Below are 16281 nucleotides of genomic sequence, written 5' to 3' on the forward strand. Positions count from 1 at the left end.
CATATTTGGGATTTCACTTTCTCAGTAAAGTACAAATTCGAACCCGCACCCTCAGAGTCAGGCACCTACTCGCCAGCACACAAAGTCAGCCGCCTAACCCGCTCAGTGGAAGGGGCGGTGGCTGAGCGGGTTAGGCGGCTGACTTTGTGTGCGGGTTCGCATCCCGGATGGGACTCAACCAAAAATGTACTAGAATTTGTACTTTACTGAGAAAGTGAAATCCCAAATATGACATATGTTACTCGTCAAATTTCTTTGAAAAATAACAAACTGGATGTTCAGTTCCTGAATCATCCTCTTGAATCAGGACAGCACCTGCACCTACACCACTGGCATCAACTCGCAACTTAAATACTTTCTCAAAATCTGGTGCCTGTAATACTGGAGAATTCATGAGTATGGCTTTGACTTTTTCAAAAGCAGTCTGACAACTGCCATCCCACTGAAATTTTACCTTTTCCCCAAAAAGGTTGGTAAGTGGTGATACAACATCTGAGACGTTTTGACAAAACCTTCTGTAATAGCCAGCCATACCCAAGAATTTCATGACTTCTCTCTTAGATTGAGGCACTGGAAAATGTACAATTGCTTCAACTTTAGCATGAACTGGTTGTACCTGGCCGTGCCCTGCAACATGCCCTAAAATTCAACTTGTGCCTTCAAAATTCACACCTGGTGAGATTCACAGTTAACTTTGCCTGAGACAGTATTTTGAAGAAAGCATGAGTCCTTTTCAGATGGTCATCCCACTCCATGTCGTAATAATCGATGACATCATACATATAAGGCTCGACACGGGCAAGGCCTGATGTGACATTGTTGACAAGTCTCTGGAACGTTGGTGGAGCGTTCTTCAGACCAAACGGCATCACTTTGTATTGATACAGTCCATCTGAAGTAGCGAATGCCGATATTTTCCTTGCACGGTCTGTGAGTGGAATCTGCCAGAAGTCCTTCAGTAAAACGTATGCGATAAAAAAGAGTCTGTAACTCGTCAATGCTTACGGGCACTGATGAGAGTTGCAGCTCGCGTGTATTCCGGTAGCGTTGTTGAGTGCTTCGAATGTTTTCCTAGTTCAGTCAGTCAGTCCGTCGGTCAGTCCGTCAGTTCGTCTGTTGTGGCTAAATGCCACATGTTTTAGTTATCCAGGCCAATCACTGATAGCCAAACTTTCTTCATCCGGGTAGTTGCTCGGACCGGGTATATAAGCGCTGGAGCGCCTGTCACTAATGAGTCCGTGACGACCAGTAACTGGTTGGAGGTGAGAGCTCCCCACTCCGTACGTTCTGCATCAGAACGAAACCCTTTTCCCACCCCCTCTTAATATGTTTGATTAACAATAAAGTTGTAATTGTTAGAGATAATGTAGTGCCAACAGAGTGAATGGATTCATTTATGACAGCTTAGTGACTCCATGTACTCCGTTTTAGTTATAAAATAGTAGAGGTTAGAGCAAGTAGGAAAGTAAAAGTCGTATGTAGAGTCTGATTTAGTTGAGTTTTTGCGGGAGGATTTTAAGCACTTTTTTCATTGCAAGTTTACTGCAGAATCTAGTTGAGTTAGCATCAGTTGTGAAACAGTTTGTAGAAGTCGTGAGTTGTTGTCCCACGTTGACTTATAGCAGTTAGATGTTTACTGCAGAACCTAGCTGAGTTCGCATCAGTCGTGTTACAGTTTGTAGCAGTCGTGAGTTGTTGTCTCACATTGAGTTATAGCAGTTAGTTGGTTACTTCTAAGTAAGTGGCATGTAGACGTTGCGGGTTGTTGATGCATGTTACTGTTGAATCGAGCGGGCACCAGACCTGACTCGTGAATGTTTTCTGTGAGACATTGTATTTATTGCAGAACTTAGTCAGGTTGGTATTAGTTGTGGGAAATGCTTCTGACTTGCCTCTGTGTTATGTTTTCATAAAGCGTTAAGGTTCTTATAGGTGCAATTATTTACACTATGTTATTGTAATAAATAATCTTTGTTAAAACTATATTGAGTTCAGTTGTCATTCACCCCGCAACAAAAAGTGGAAAGAACCTGGGGTGGCAGTACGAGCTTGGCCATTAAAGTTTCCACGGAACACCTTTTTATAAAAACACACAACGCAAAGTCCATTGATGGCCAGACTCGTCCTAATACATTTACTTATATACCTAGCTTGACCAATGCGATCAATGCAATCGTCCATTCTCGGAATAGAATACGAATCAGTTCGTGAGAGTGCATTGACAGCTTTCATGTCAGCACAGCAGCGTGAACCACCTCCACTCTTCGGCACAAAACACATGGTGAACTCCACGGACTGTCACTAGGTTCAGTGATGTCAATGTCCAGCATGTATTGCACCTCTTTCCGCAGTATTTCACGCTTCACTGGATTCATCCGATATGGGTGTTGTTTTACAGGCAGAGCATCACCTACATATATATCATGGCTAACAACATCAGTTCGACCAGACACATCAAGAAATAAGTGACAGAACTCCGGCCCAGATTGAAGATCTACAGCATATATCAGGTGTACTACGTTCCAGCTACAGTTTTAAATTCTTAACATGGAATATAGAGGGTTTTCTGTCAAAGGTCGACAACCCCGATTTTATTGCTTATATACATAACTTTGAGTTTATCTGCCTAGTGGAAACATTTCTCGATAATTTAACAGCAATAACCCAGTTCTCTGCTTACGACTTGTACATATCCAAAGCTCATAGAATAGCAAAGGCTGGAAGATTATCTGGCGGAGTGATCGTTTTGTTGAAAAGCACTCTAGCTAGTAAATGCCAACACATTTCTCTAGATATTGACAATGTTGTCTGTATCAAACTGGATAAAAGTACAGTTGGCACCAATAAAGATGTCCTTGTATTTGCAACATATGTACCTCCTATCGGCTCAACGTTTTATGTTGCAGCCGACGGCACAACCGCTATCGATGATATTGACCAGTGGCTGATAGACCACTCAGACCACGGATGTGACGTCATCATTTGAGGAGATTTGAACGCTCGTGTAGGTGTCCATAACAATCCACCAGACACACTTGACCTTCACGGTCTAGACGAAGCTGGATTCCCGGAGGAACCCTCAGTGCCTGTAAATGAAAGACATTCATGCGACAGTTCTGTAAACACCTTTGGTCGTAAACTGATTGACTTTTGCTTTTCTCATAATTTGTATATCTTTAACGGCAAAACGCCAAGTGACAATACAGGAGAATTTACTTATGTATCCCAACAAGGTTGTAGCGTAGTTGACTACTTTATTGGTACTGCTGATTTATTCTATATCCAACATGATGTTATAGTCGATTCTAGAGTTGAATCTAAACATATGCCCGTGATTCTCTGTGTCGACTCGGTAACAGCTTCTACTCGTAAACTTGCGAATGATATATCTTTTAAGCCTATGTCACATGCCGAAGGCAGTTTTACTTTCACGTGGAATGATAACAAGGCATCGGAATTTTTAAATTCCCTGAGTAACTCATGTCCCTCACTTCAAGATATGGTGGATGAAGTTGACAGTTTAGATATGTTTGTGAAAGCAGTTCATTCCGCATCTCAATGTATGAAAAAATCCCTTAAAAGTAGGTCAGTTGGCGATAACACAGGATTTTATACTCTGAAATGTAAAAAAGCTAAGCGAGAAGCACGACAGCATTTGAGATGATTTAGACGTCACAAATCATGTGAAAATAAACGTGCCTACTTCAAGATGAGAAACAAATATAAAGAGTAAAGAATATTTCCAGACGTGATAACAGAAACTGTAATATTGAACTTGATAGCTGACTGAATCATTTTAAGAATGTATTTCAAAGCATAGATCTACTTGCCGCTAATAATGATACATCCGTCCAAGATGACAATCTACTTGAAGATCTTGATTTAGACATTCTTGAAGCACCCATCACTAATAAAGAAATTCATGATGCAATCCAGCACTTAAAGAATTGTAAATCCCCAGGCAGTAATCATATCATAATTGAAATGTTAAAATGTTCAGAAACCGTTAGTATCCCGTTCTTGGGCAAATTATTTAACAAGTTGTTCAATGATGCTTTATTTCCTGACCAGTGGTCAAAGGCAATTATCATCCCTCTACATAAAATGGGTAATAGAGACAATCCTGACAACTATAGAGGGATATCTATACTTTGCACTTTGAGTAAAATTTACACATGCATACTTAATGCAAGATTGACAAATTGGGCTACCCTAAGAGACAAATTGACAGAAACTCAGGCTGGTTTTAGAAACGGATGTTCAACAGCAGATCACATTTTCACATCATATGCTATCATTCAGAAAACCATACTGAAGAAGAAAAAGAAGGTATATGTCGCCTTTGTCGATTTCCGAAAGGCCTTTGACTCTATCGACCGTAAAAAACTATGGCAATGTCTTTATGCAACTGGTTTAAATGGAAAGATGCTTAGAGCACTGAAAACTATTAATAATTCGGTTAAAGCCTGTGTAAAAAGTAATAATATTTTATCAGATTATTTTGATTGCCCAATAGGATTAAGGCAGGGATGTATTCTAAGTCCACTCCTCTTCTCGTTTTTTATCAATGAATTGTCATTAGAAATCACACAACACGGAAAATTTGGTGTGCAATTATTTCCAGATATGCTAGAAATCCTGTTATTACCGTTTGCCGATGATGCTGTTCTAGTTTCTGACGCTATATCGAGGTTACAAAGGCAGTTAACAATTCTAGAATCATATGCCGACACGTGGGGGTTGACTGTCAATCTAGAGAAAACCCAGATTGTTGTTTTTAGGAGAGGTGGACCGTTAGCCAGAAATGAGAAATGGTTTTATAAAGGTGAACGTGTTTTAACAGTTGACTCTATCGATATCTAGGTATTCTTTTTTCATCTTCTTGTAAATTCAATACATGTACATTAGATGTATCATCTCGGGGTAAAAGGGCACTGCTAGAAGTACTACACCACTTACATAAACTGGATAATGTTGACTATTCTGTATTTTTCAAAATATTTGATACCCCAATTCAGCCAATTCTTTTGTATGGTGCCGAAGTGTGGGGCATTAATAAATTTTATAAGATTGAAAATGTACATTTAACTGCATGTAAGAAGTTCCTAAATGTTGGTCCCCAGACACCAAATGTGATTGTTTATGGTGAATGTGGACGTTATCCACTGTATATAAATGCACAGTGTCGTTTTATAAAATACTGGCTTAAACTGGTAAATATGCATCAACAAAGAATAAAAAAAGCTTATGATATGTTAATGTATTACGATAACTGTGGATATGTTAACTATGTTTCATATGTGCGTAATTTATTGTTTTCATATGGCTTTGGTTATGTTTGGTTATTTCAAGGTGTTGGTAACGAATCCCAGTTTTTTCAAATGTTCAAAAGAGTCGCACTTGACATGTATATACAGACATGGAATAGTACCATGGAAGAAAGTTCAAGGTATAAGCTATACAGACAATACAAAAGCCTATTAGAGCCGGAAAAATATCTGACTATGCTAACAAATAAAAATACAGATATATTCTTACTAGGATCAGAGCGGGCATTCTAAAACTAAAGGCTAATGAGGGACGGTGGTTGGGAGTTGATTCTAATCAACGCATTTGTTCTATATGTAATAAGGGAATAGAAGATGAATTTCACTTTATCCTTATATGTGAATGCTACAATAATCTAAGAACCTATTATTTACCACAAATGTATAATCACAATCCGTCTACCTATAAATTCAAGCAATTACTGTCTTCCACATCATCTGAGTTATTGAATAGTCTTTGTAAATATTTATGTTTGAGCTTTGAGCTACGTCAGCGGTTGGTTAATGGATAGCACATTTGTATCCCATGGTGCCTCTTATGTTGTCATAAGCGTGTTTACAGTGTACTTGTGTATCATTCAACATATATATGTATGTATCTGTATAACTGTATATGGGCCGATGGCCTTCATACGAAATAAAACACTTGACTTGAACTCATAAAGCAAATCTGACATTTGAACTCTCTGCTCAGGGGATAAATGTGATAGTTTCTCATCAAGGTGAGTTAACACATCAGAATGTTTCAACTTTGGTGAAACATTATCACTAAGATAATCAAACTTCACATTGCTAACACAATCACCAATGTTGTCAACATTTTCGCAGTTGTCTTTAGTACAATCAGTAACTGGGGAGAGTGTGGCAATACAATTGACATGTTTGTTTTCTAACCTGTCATGATATTTCTTAATCATGTTGACATGACACAATCTCTTTTGTTTATGACGACCAGGCGTCAGGACGACATAGTCTGTGTTGCTAAACTTTTTGTCAACAACATATGGAGCTTGATATCTTGCTCTCAGTGGCTGACCAGGAATGGGAAGCAAAACTAACACTCTCTCACCACAAGTAAAATTTCTCTCTTTTGACTTTCTGTCATAGCTTAGCTTCATTTTTTCTTATGAAACTTGCAAGGTTTTTCTGGCCAACTCACTTGCTTTTGATAGCCTGTCATTAAATGTAGACACATAGTCTAAGAGATTGATCTGAGGTCTGTCATTGAGCCATTGTTCTTTTAAGTGTTTTAGTGGTCCACACACTCTGTGACCAAATACAAGTTCAAAGGGGCTAAACCCTAAACTTTCCTGAGCTGACTCTGACAGCAAACAACAAATGCACACCCTCATCCCAATCTTTCTCGGTCTCAAAACAATAAGTCTTGATCATATTTTTCAAAGTTTGATGAAACCTCCCCATACGCCCTCTGTGACTCTGGATGATAAGCACTGGACTTAACTTGCTTAATACCAAATCGGTACATAGCCTGTTGAAACACCTTAGACATAAAATTTGAGACCTGATCAGACTGAACAACATCTGGCAAACCAACAAAGGTGAAAAACTTGACAGTCACAGGAGCACCAATCCCATGAAGCGGAACTGCTTCAGGAAATCTGGTAGAAGCACACATGATACTGAGCAAATACCAGACTTAGTCTTAGGTAGTGGACCAACACAATCAATAATAACTCTACTGAAAGGTTCCTCAAAAGCTGGTATAGGTTTCAAGGGAGCGGAAGGAATTTTCTCATTTGGTTTTCCAACAATTTGACATGCATGAAAGGTCTTGCAAAATTTCTTGTCTCAAACTGAGCCGAAAGAAATGTGCCAAAATTTTCTCACAAGTTTTGTTTACACCTAGATGACTTGCCATGGGACTTTCATGTGCCAGTGAAAGTACATGTTTTTGAAATAATTTTGATACCACAATTTGATGGTACAATTTCCATACATCCTCCTCAGGAACATCTGGCAACCTATCTTTCCTATCAGAACACCGTCCTTGTAGTAATAACAAACTGGAACCTTGCCAACCTCCTCAAAAGAAACAGCCTTACTAGCCAACACTTCAACATCCTCACCCTGTGAACTAATAAACTGCTCTCAGGAAAGAATGTGTTCACCACCTGACAAACTATCTGACTTATCAAGAAGTCCTCTTTGAAGATAATTCAACGAGTCACTGCACAACATGGCAAAAATACCTGGAAATTCATCCTCCACCTTTTCTGAACTGAACTCTCCGGCGAAACAGTGACAATAGGATCAGCACCAACTTTGGCCCCCAAAAGATCATTATCGATCAACAAAGTGACACCCCGAACTGGGACAGAATCAAGAACACCAACTTTCACCTCATCTGAAATCAGATCTGAAGTCAAATTCACAAAATGGAGAGGAGCAGAAGAATTGCCACCTATACCATGAAGCAAAACATCTGAAGACTCATCAGAAAAAGGCAAAATATCCTTCAAAATCAGAGATAGAAGAGCTCCAGTATCCCTCAAGATAATAAGGGGTCGTGGGGTACATTTATCTCCCATAAGTGACACAGAACATTTGTAAACAAAGGGCAAAAACTCCTTCTGAACTACAGAATCTGGAGACGTACTCTCCCAAACAGAACCACCTGCAAAGAAAGGCTTAGGTGCGATGGACACAAAAGCACTTAGGGAACCTGTAGCCTGATTTCTAAACTGGAGTTTGTAACATGCAGAAATCCAAAGACCTGACTTCTTACAATACACACAAACAGGATCAGAACCACTGGTAATCTTAGGCAGTCAGTCATGCAGAATATAGAACAGTAAGCGGTCTGACGGCGGCTATAAAGATGAAGCGTTGGCAGCGATCGATGATGGTGTAAACTCCAGTAATGTGTCTGTGTCCATCCCAACACAGCAACCAGCCCATATATATACCCTTCAGTCATTTCACGGACAATGGAACAATTTCCAGAACAATGGTGTTGCCTCTAAAATACTACCTTAGAGGCGTACCACTTAAATAATTTTCGGAAGGAAATGTAACCCACAATAACGAACACTAAAACCTTTAATATTGTGACCCAATTACAACTACCGCAAAAATAATTAATAACAATTCAAATCATGGAAAATACACTCTCGTAGCAACACAAACACACACACACACACACACACACACACACACACACACATGCATACATACGTACGTACATACATACAGGGTGGGTCACATTTGAACTGGTTTCAAAGTTACACTCCTCGAAAAATTGAAATCCAAAACCCAAATATCAATGAAAATTTGGTGTTATTTGCTAGTGCATCAGCGGAAAACAATGATATATCAATACAATTCTGTGGAGCAATGCATTGCTATCTTGTCCATATTTCATAAGAATAACAGTCATCACAGTCATTACTGCTGCCCACCAAGTGGTGTTGAAGTCAGTACCTCGTATGACCACCTCCAGCTGCTTCGACAGACCGACATCTCCTGGGTACAGATCGAATCAGTCGTTGGATGTGTTGTTGTGGAATCCTTCTCCATTCTTCCTACAGCATGTGGAGCAACTGTTGAAAATTCTGCTAAACCATATGTGCCTCCAGTTTGCCAGGTTCCATGGCAGCACTGTGTTACACCCTCTCACTCGTCGACGTCGATGTAGTCGTGTCATGGAGGGGGCAACTTTTGGACGTTTGGCACCTATTCCTACTTCTCGAAGACGGATCCTGATTGTGTGAAGGGACATTCTTCAGGCTCCAAACTGTTCTCGTGCTGTGTTCCGGGCGGTACGGTGGCGGTCACGTAGGTGGGTTACCCGGATGTTCCGATCTTGGGCAGGTGTGGAGACTCTAGGTCTTCCTGATCGTGGAAGGTCATTTGTCGAATTTGTTTGACGAAATCGATCCCAATATCGAGTTATTGTGCTGGGATGAACGTTGAAGATCCTTGCCACCTCATTCTTTGATTCGCCAGCTTGCAATCGTCCAGTTGCATGATTTCGACAGGCAGCGGTGTACAGTACTTGCAAAGATCGTCGATGAAATTGTGAGATTCACTAGGAGTTTTTATAGTCACATGCTGTACTCATTCTCTGCACGTGGAAACAATCATTGTGCCTGATATTCGAACTGCATGGCATCCAAGCACATCATGACAATCCTGATTGATAAAACAGATTCTGGTTGCGTTTGGTCATGCATGATCTTCTAAAACATTCCAGAAACAATGTGCAACAACCCCTCACCCCACCCCACCCCAACAAAAAAAAATATTTGAATTTACATATGTGTACAAAACTGTTAGTATCAGTTTTGAATTCCATTTAGTGTTTCTTTGAAGAGTGTACTTACAAAACTGATCACGAAACGTCGTCATTAATGGATACTGTTCCGACTATAAAACTGTACTTACTGGCCTCCCACGAGGTTCCGTACTCTGGGACCCTTACCCAGATCTCTCTCTCTCTCTCTCTCTCTCTCTCTCTCTCTCTCTCTCTATCTATCTATCTATCTATCTTTCTCTCTCTGTGTCTGTGTCTGTGTGTGTCTGTATGTTTTCTGTAATCTGTATTATCATTGATTAAGTGTAAGTTATCACTGGGTCTCAATGTTTAGAGTTTCAGGTATGGATTGTGAGTCACTTTTACTATCAGCTACATTTATGTTCAATGACAATGGAACTTTTAGCGGCGGGCCTATTTGATAGCGCTCCAGTTACCTGCCCTTGGCGATCTATTGTTTATTTCCAGTTTGTGAACATTCTCACTGAATACAGATAGCGCTACGGTGTGCTCGAATGTTCCCGACGCTACGTCGGTTTATATAAATGATGCTTGTTGCGTTGAGGGACACACGCGGACTTACTCGGAATTACTGGGTTATTTTTTTGGGCCTATCAACGTCTTATTGCCAACAGCATCATATTCAAAACTGACCTTGCATGCCTGACTGCCAAGTGTGGACGCAAACTTCAGTTAATATATCTGATCTAACTGTAAAATGGGGAGATTCTGGTGAATGAACATTTAATATTTGTGACCCATTTGTATAAGGCTTGTGACTCAGTTACATTGCATCTAGAAATGTGTATTGTGATTCACTGTAACTGTCTCAATGTTTTCTCAGTATATTATTGAATGTTTTAGACTTTTCCATGTTATAATGTGATGATTCAAAGGGGATTTCCGATCCAATTTGTCACTGCAATTTATTACCCGTAACAATATATACACCTGGACTTTAATTAAGCACCCCCTAATATATATCATGATAAAAACACAATTGTTAGATAAAGTTAAAAATCTATCATATATCTGTATAAGGACACATCTCTAGTAGTCTAAAAAGGTCATTAAGTTCCTTTGCTTTCCATGCAAAACATGCTTTGGGCACATGAAGCATACAACCCTCACTTTTCTCAAAATCCACTTTCTCTGCGATACACTTTCTGTGTACAAGAAAAGAAATCTGTTACTGCCTCAATGTGACAAAAAACAAAATGGCAAGAAGACTTTCTGAAGCCCTGAGGTGGCAGATTATTGGCATGCACGCAACAGGCATGTCCTTCAAAGCCATTGGACGACAACTGGGGTATTGTCACTCATTAATCAGTCGGCTTGTTCGAAAACATCAAGCATACTAGACATGTAAAAGATCGTCCAAGGTCTGGACAACCCAGAAAGACAACACCTCGAAATAACCGCAATCTGGCACGTCTGGTAAGGCGAGAACCCTTCGCAACAAGTACGGTTTTGAAACACCTATGGTTACACCACACACCTCTATCCAGCCGAACAGTCAGAAGACGCCTTAGGGCACTTGGTATGAGGTCCAAAAGAGTAATCAAACGTTCTACTCTATCTGATCGTCATAAACGACATCGCCTGCAGTGGTGTATGGCTCGTCAACAGTGGAACTTGAGGTCATGGAGGAGGGTTCACTGTTCAGACGAGAACAGGTTCCTCCTCCACGTCACAGATGGTCACAGATGAGAGTCTGGAGGCATAGTAACACAGCTTACGTGCTCAGAAATGTTTATCCTGCTGTTCCTTATGGTGGAGGATCAGTTATGGTCTGGGGTTGCCTCTCCCATGACTGTAAATTGCAAATGGTGACTGTCCATGGAAATCTCAATGTCAACAGTACATCCAGGATATTCTCCGTTCAGTTGTTGTACCTCATTTTGATAATCATCCGTTGCCTACACGCCCATTAGTCATGCATGACAATGCCAGGCAACGTCGTTCACGTGCAGTGACGGCATATCTTCAGAATGAGGCTATCACCACATTACCATGGCCAACTCTGAGCCCGGATTTGAATCCTTTAGAGCATATTTGGGACTTTCTTGGATGTCGTGTGAGGTTGAGGCAACCTCCTGAACAGACTCTTGCACATTTGGAAGCTGCTTTACATGATGAATGGCAGCGATTGCCACGTGATCGCATCAGGAGGTTTACCAGCAGTATGAGGAGAAGAGTGCAAACTGTCATCTGAGCACGTGGTGGATACACACAATACTGAAGCTAAACTTTTGAGATGGTAACAAATGGCCTTTCCTTATTGTTAATTTGTCAGACAGTTGAGCATTGATGTTGGCTCAACCATACTTTTTCATTACAGGAATTCACTCAATTTCCCTCTTTTTCATTTGCCAAAAGATGGCACAATTCACAATTCACAGTCAATGATTTTTCATTGTCAACAAAATAGTACAAAAGTTATACCAAGTTTTGTTTCTCATCATTAGGAAAATATGTGTGTGTGTGTGTGTGTGTGTGTGTGTGTGTGTGTGTGTGTGTGTGTGTGTGTGTGTGTGTGTGTCTGTGCTTAATTAAAGTCCAGCTGTATATATTAGTTGTGCTACGAGTGTGTATATTCTGTCTATTTTGTTGTTAACTAAGAAATAATTATTATTGGTCACAATGTTTAGTGTTTTCCAGAAAATATCTGCTCTTGGTGTTCTGTTTGTTTACTTCCGGGAGACTGTTTCAAGACCATTCTACGGTGTTGGCGATGGCATTAGTGCCCGAACTTTCGGGAAATGACTAAAAGTATATATAAAGGCAAGTTGCCGTGGGTTGACACATACAGACACACATTCACATAACTGGAGGATATACATCACTGCCAACACTTGATCATCAAAATCTGTCAACGCCTGAATCTACATTATCTGCTGTTTACATTCTGCATACTTGATTTCTCTCTCACACTAAGACTTTGGTGAGTTTGCTATATAATATCTTGTGACCCATTGCCTTAGATTTTGTGTCATTTTTATTGAATTTTGAAATCAGCATTGTGAAATTGACTTTTGACTTTGTATAACTTACTCTCTTTCGTTGCTAAGTAATACAATGGTTGAATGCTATAGACTTGTCTTTTTTCTGTTTTGCTGGTTCATAGGGAATTTCTTACACCTTTCTTAACCATAACAGTTGTCACTAACTCACAACTTCAAGTGAAACTCATATTGTTGCAATGTAGTAGCATACTGACTAACCATTCACTCTAATGTCTATAATCAAATAAACGTTGATATTCAAACTGTTTGATGTGGTTTACATTCTGCAGTCTACAATACCATGAAATAAATTCATGTCAGTATTTTCGGTGGTATGCATTAATTGTTGTAGGTAGAATTCTTTCCCCTTTACAATGTTAGTTGTAGATGATCCGTTTATATTTGTGCCAATTTCTGTCATATTCGATTGTCTGTATGCAAAACTGAAGAAAAGGAAGTTCACATATTGTGGATGAATTTTGGAGTCGAAACCCACTGCAGGTAAAGTTTTTTGACTTCCTAAAGTCAACCACTCATTATTCCGAAATATTTGCCTGCAACGTTTTTATGATATGGAGCCCTTGACAGAATTTAAGTGTAGTAGAGATTTGGTAACGTAATTACATACCATAATAAAACTTTAGATTTATAAACGGATCACGGTTTTGTATGATTAAATGAGTCTTCTGATCTTAATTAAGTGTTTGTTTGATACATATCTATGGAATTATTTACATTTCTGTGATTTGAGCATCAAATGTTTTGGCAACATAGATTACGAGTTCAGAATTTTGGGCAGTTAAATCAAGTGCAGAATGTTAAACCTGAACAAATCATCGCTAGCCCTCTTTAGATACAATATATTGGTTGTTGCCCATTGTTCTGGCCCATCCATCCCTTGAATTTTCATCAAAGAATTCACTCAAAACTTGGTTTCATTTGGTAACGTCGATAACACATCAAGTAACGTAAATTACATGCTGATGATAAATGCCAGAGACTTCCATTAGTCATCGGTCTGCTTCTTTTCAGATCACAATTATGGGAAAAACCAGGACAGACTTACAAAGAGACTATCGGTCGAGAAAACTAACAGAAGAAGCTGAAATGTTTCTTGAAATGGAGTGGCAGAGAGTGAATTGATATTACGTGCCTATTGTTGATAGACCCAAGAGATGCCAGAGTCAGAAAAGAAAACGTTCGACAACGGGTACCAAGCACGGAGAAGAAAAAAGGGATAGAAAAAATCAGATGAGGAAACGTCTGGATGATGAAGTAACAGAGGAAACCAATGGAGCCTTTAGCACACTAGGAGATGTTGGAAGTACCAGCAGTTCACTCGTGGTTAAGTTAAGTTCCCATTTTGACCTTCATGATTTGAATGGGTGAGAAGAACAGCAGAATAACTGGTAAACAAAGGAGGCAGATCGAGAAGCTGACACCCGAATATTTGAAACTGAATAGGAACTGCAAGCGAAACTAACGATCTGTGAAACAAATTCAGATTTATAAGACAAAGTATGCCTCTAGTTCACGAAATGACACCGACACACTGACACCAAGTAAAAGAACTGTTAGAGATCTTTGTGATGGTGGAATTTCCCCGTTCAAAACATCGAAAAGGCTGATGAAGAAATTGCTGCTTGCCAACGTCATGTCAGACGAAATGAAATCTGCACGCGATATAGACAGAGCAAAACTTTTATATTAAATCAAAAAGTTTATCTATCAATTACCAAAAAATACAGACTTCGTAGAGCTCTGGGTAGGAGTTGTGGTACGGATAGAAGAACATTGTTTTCATATTCAAAAGATTGCTCGGTTATCATGAAATGAAGACAAATAATTCAGGTGAAATCATCTGTTTATGTATATCATGTTTATCTGTATATCATGTCATCAGATGCCTAGGAAAGAAGATTCAGAACTTTTGCAGGGTGAACATCTCCAGAAGAGGATTCTCAATGACAGTTTGAAGAACTTATTCTGAAGTCTCTCTTGTCACTGCGCCAAAAGAACATTTCACTACCAAATTTCTTCCAAGGAACAAATGCCTCTGTCAGTCATCAAAACATGACCTTGTTGTTGAACCTCGTGGAACTGCATGGATCTTTTGTCTCCTTGAATCCTGAAGAATATCCTCGTCAGTTAGTATAGTGTATTGATGACAGATATGAGGTTAGGTGTTCTACGTCTCCTTGTGTCACTCTCGCGAAGTAAAGACTGGGGACATGTTTTAGCAGACAAAGTTTTGCTCTGTAGTTTCTGTTGTGCCAAGGTTATAAGGGCACAACGGTTAGAGCAGAAGAACCAGACAAATACCTGGCAGAACTAAGCATGTCAAAGGATGACAAACTAACATGTGAGACGCGGCAAAGGGTATCACGTGAGGATGGAAAGAAAAGGATACAAGTCATCAAGAATGATATGAACAAATCAGACTTCACTGAAACTTTTCAAAAGGAAAATTGTGAATTTCTTACCCACATATGTAAAATTAAGGACCAGTACAAACCATTCATATGGACCTTTCTCAAAATTTTACTTGTTCGTGTGCTGATGAAGTTCAAAAGGCCTACTGGAATGCAAATATGGTGACTCTCCATCCCATTGTAGCATACTGCATTTCTGATTGTGATCTGGTCCACCAGAGCTATGTCTTCGCGTCTGATGATGGAGGTCACAACGCTAGAACAGTTTATGCTTTCAAGAGGCTCATCCCATAACTCCGACTTCCTGAATGCTGAGGACGTTGCTCCAATAAGGGAAGAACTTCAGGATCTCACAAAGACTGTCAAAACCTTAAAAGTAACATGTCCATGCAGTTGTGGGCGTATCTTCGGGAGTTATCCTTTCTAGAACAATATCATGTTATTGCATGCTGTTCTTAGATAGCAAGTATCACGCTGACTGGAAAAGGCACGGCATCCAGCAAATCCACACATGATGTACATGAAGCTGAGATACACTCCAAAGATGTTACTCTTGGAACCTCTGGATCAGATTCTGCCGCTAATCTACCTGCTGATCCTGAAAACACGAAAGGAGATGACCCTTACTGTCAACGAGGCCAGTTATGTCGCAGCTCTATACCAAGAGAAATGGTATACTGGCCAAACCAAACGTGGACCTATCTGAATGTCACTGTTTAATCTCCTTCATGGAAAAGACGTCTTTTAAGGTTGCCCATCAGTTCAAGTTCAAGCCAAAAAGAGAAGATGCCATCTGGGTTTCATTTTTAGACATCCTGTGTGTGTTGTCTGATCCCAAACACGTGGGGAGGTATTGCTGTTCATTCTAGTTCACAGCAGATGATCTAAAATGTGTAACAAGACTCTGTAAGGCATCTACGTAATCACATGATCATGGATTATTGGTAGCATTACGAATACAAATTGGTTTCCGCACTTAATGAATTCGATTTAGGCCGGTTGTTAGTTTCACTATATTTAGAAAAGTTGTTTCTTACATTTTGTTTGCGTAATACATCTGACGAAAAAGGTTAATTTACATTACCGTAAGTTGAAATGATATGCAGCAATGGATTAAATCGTTTAGCTGTTCATGATTGGTGTTTATATTGTGGAATGGTTGTGTTATTCATATGGATAGTTTCCACGTGACATGTTGTTAATTACTTTATCATATAATGTTTGGAAGATTGATCACAAATAAC

General features: G+C 39.6%; 1 protein-coding gene and 1 pseudogene across 1 annotated transcript in view; one reads left to right on the forward strand and one right to left on the reverse strand.

Moving 5' to 3' along the window:
- Nucleotides 1–16281, reverse strand: part of LOC137289219 (large ribosomal subunit protein mL41-like) — a 254186-nt gene that overhangs the window by 213976 nt on the left and 23929 nt on the right. The window lies entirely within an intron of this gene.
- Nucleotides 3500–5839, forward strand: LOC137258127 (uncharacterized; annotated as a pseudogene).

The sequence above is a fragment of the Haliotis asinina genome, chromosome 1, assembly GCF_037392515.1.
Source record: "Haliotis asinina isolate JCU_RB_2024 chromosome 1, JCU_Hal_asi_v2, whole genome shotgun sequence".
Taxonomy (NCBI): domain Eukaryota; kingdom Metazoa; phylum Mollusca; class Gastropoda; order Lepetellida; family Haliotidae; genus Haliotis; species Haliotis asinina.